Source organism: Aedes albopictus, chromosome 3 (assembly GCF_035046485.1).
Source record: "Aedes albopictus strain Foshan chromosome 3, AalbF5, whole genome shotgun sequence".
NCBI lineage: Eukaryota > Metazoa > Arthropoda > Insecta > Diptera > Culicidae > Aedes > Aedes albopictus.
In genome coordinates, this window is record NC_085138.1 from 67,846,914 (window position 1) to 67,850,461 (window position 3,548).

At 39.6% G+C, this 3,548-nt stretch overlaps 1 long non-coding RNA gene across 1 annotated transcript; it reads left to right on the forward strand.

The window, feature by feature from the left end:
* The first annotated feature begins 457 nt into the window (after positions 1–457).
* On the forward strand, positions 458–892 carry LOC134292256 (uncharacterized). The gene is made up of 3 exons (XR_009999544.1): positions 458–562; positions 623–691; positions 763–892. It is a non-coding gene; the product is annotated as an uncharacterized LOC134292256 (long non-coding RNA).
* The last annotated feature ends 2,656 nt before the right edge of the window (positions 893–3,548 follow it).

Below are 3,548 nucleotides of genomic sequence, written 5' to 3' on the forward strand. Positions count from 1 at the left end.
TGAGGTTTAAGCTTTAATATCCATTAGAAACATCTTAAATTTTAAAGAAACCTACATAAAAAAAGTTTTTGGGATAAGCCTGCAAAGCCCTACATGTATTTTGAAAATTTAAAGTAGTTTAAAAATTTGATAATAAACTTAAAAAAATTCATACAGAACTACAATGAAAATTTTCTGAATGAAACACCAACATTTGCATGGTCAACATTCCATTTTCATTCCTCTAAAATTGGCTTTTCGGTCCGGAAAATTATGAGAACCCAAACAAACCCGCCCTCACCACAGCACCCCAGCACATCCAACCCCGACAACCAGCAACCAACAGATGATCAACAGCAACAAATCCAAACACCACCTCACACACATAGATAACAGATGCTCTCACACACATTCTCCCACAAAAAAGAGAAAGATATTACAAAAATCTCCCAAAATTTTCCATTATCACTCCCACAAACACCAGTATTCAGTGTCTAGACGCCATGTTATTGTTCGGCGCAGTGGTAAATCCAAGTTTAGATAACTACACCCTCACCATCTACCCACAAATAGCCAACACAAGGTAAACACACGCTGTTAAGTATTAAGAACTCCCACACATCAACCGATGATCACCTTCCAGACTAAATCTGCCAAATCCGACAACGCTACGCCAAGCAACCGGCGACATACAAGTAGCGGTACCCCTATAGTATGATTTTTCTAAAATTTGTGAACCCAATGCAAAATGTGAATTTAGATAATAAAACACCCCTATTTTAGACCTCCCTGAAGAAGGCCCAAACCAAGGGCCGAAACGTCGGATGTAATAGAATCACCCCGCTCATAATTTTCCGGACCGAAAAGCCAATTTTAGAGGGATAAATTCTGCCTATCAGTCGGTCGTTTCCACAATTAATTCCATTTTTAATCTCCAGGATATTCCTCGATGGAGAAAACTAAGTAATTAGAAATTCTGATAATTTAAAACAAATTAGTCGTTGAATGAACACCATGATTTTTTTTTTTCCTTGAAGAAGTAACTTACAACTAAAAGACAATGTATAATAAAATAAAATGTATGAAAGAACAACAGAATTTGTTTCGTTTATAGATTCTTGTTTCCTAATTTATATGTCAATGTTGTCCACGTGGACATTTGACGAACCCCCACCCCCCTCTCCGTGGACAAGCGTGGACTTTTCGCTAACCCCCTCCCCCCTCCAAGCTGTCCACGTGGTATATGGACGGCCCCCAACCTGAAACCAATGAAAGTACGCATTTCTTGTTGCTGACATTTCAAATCGAACCGGTTAAATAAGCATGGCTTACTTTGTTCAAATATGGATTTCGTCTGGTATTAATATTTCTAATACTGCTTAATACCGCTAATGAATATTAGAGCTGTCCCGCCCCTAGGTGTTGGGGTTTTTGTTGTGTAAAATTCTATCAAACGATTCGGTATGCATAACACACTGAAAGACTCACCCGGACGCGGCAAAAAAAACAGCTTAGCTAACACAAAGTCTTATATGATGATGAATAGGATGCTAAAGTGGAGGCCATATGCGTACATGCTTCTATTTAAGCGCGTGTAAAGTGTGCGTATATCGCCTCCACTTTTGCATCCTATTCAGCATCATATGCGATCGTGTGTTGACTGGGAGGTGCGTCCAAGTCAAATTTGGACAGCAAAATTTACAAAATCGTTAAAGGGAAATAGGAGGTATCCATCAGAGATTGCGCAAAAAAGTGTGGAATGGCTGTTTGTATGGTTCAGCGCGCCAAGTAGCGTAATTCCCTGAAGACCTACTCAAAACAGAAATGTCCAAAACACAGTCAAATTCTGGCGGATTATGTAAAAATTCGGGCTTGGAAACTGTACGACGATGTTTTGATGATTTTTTTTTGATGATGATTTTGTTCTACCATCTATTGTAGCAAGGCAGCTGCCTATAGCTCTGGAATAATCTGAAAAGCGATTTGATCAAGATTGTGCTGTTGTTAGTGGTCAGTCATTCTCCTGTATGAAGGGCCAAAAAGGGTTGTGCGGACCCGCAAGCAGAGACACTTGCGCGAAACCCGCGTCAGGGGAAAAGAATCTCCTTCCAAAATAAAGTTCTCACGAACAACAGCAAAATCAAGCCCTCGATTGACAGAATACTCCCAATAGATGGGGTCGAAGAGCCCGCCCTCAATCCACGAAATGTTAACAACAAGGAGGAGGCAGTTCCAGGCTCCTGTCCAAATCGTTTCAATTGGGTGCCCTGATGGTCCCACCCTACCCATATTTAGTATTTATATGTAATCTGTTTATGAATGAAATGTCAATATGGATAGATCTCACCAATTATCGTAGAGCCTTTGGAAATTGTGCTGTATAACTCGCCGTACTGTTGACTTCCATAGATAATTCCGTAGTATACGCCGTTTAAATGCGTATATTTGAAACTGTACGACGATGTTTTGAGCAAAAATTGAATGTGCATAATCATGGATGAAGAAACGTGTGTCCAATTGGACTACAGTCATTGCACAATTATGGGTCACTCTGACACAATTATTAGACAGTTAGTTCACCACCATGCTATTTAAATGGAATTGACCCATAATTGTGCTATGACTGTACAAGGTACTTTCAGGGCACAGTTTTTCACTATGAAGCCTAGTTTGGTGTTTGAAAGGAATCGCTCAAGAAACTTCTTGACCGATTCCTGGCAGAAACTTTCCACGGTGACTGCCATTTGAACTGTCATTTCTTCGCAACTGCGTACTGTGATCGAAGAAAAACGGTTTCTTGGGCGATTCAGGCAAGGAATTTCCCATGCATCAAGATAGGCCGAAAAATTCCTTCTGAACTGCAAACAGCGCTTGAAGCGTGGCACGGATATTCTGAATAAGGAGAAATCGAATTTTTACGAAAAAAAAATTGGGAAAATGTGTTGGTTTGGCAAGCAATTTGTCAATATGGTATGAAATCGTCACCTTTCTTCACCGTCCCAAGTATGAACGTCGAAGTATACCGGAAGGAATGTCTTCAGAAACTTATTCTGCCACTCATCTGAAAGCACAAAGGTTCTACATTATTTTGACCGAATTTGGCATCCTGCCACTATGCGTGTGACACCTTTGACAGGTACGAAGTAATCAATGTTCAATTTGTGGAAAAGGCAATGAATCCTATAAATTGTCCGCAAATAAGGCCCGTTGAGAAATAGCTAGCTTTGATGAAAGGGAAACTACGGAAAAATGATAGAGGAGCAGAGGACGTCACCAAATTCAAGAAAACCTGAGTCAACCCAAGTAAAACCATCGTCGGAACGGTTGTCCAAAACCTTATGAAGAACACCAAGAAGAAAGTGCGAGAGGTGGCAAGATTCACGCAAAATTGAATGAATATACAATGATGTCATGGGTTTTTCTGATGGTCAATAAACAATGTAATTGAATTTAGTTTGCAAAATAAATAAAACATGTTTAAATACAGCAATTTTCAGGTGAACTCATAATTAACGATACAGTCCTTAAATAGGACACCAATTTGTAGAAAGTTTATTCTGAAGCAAATC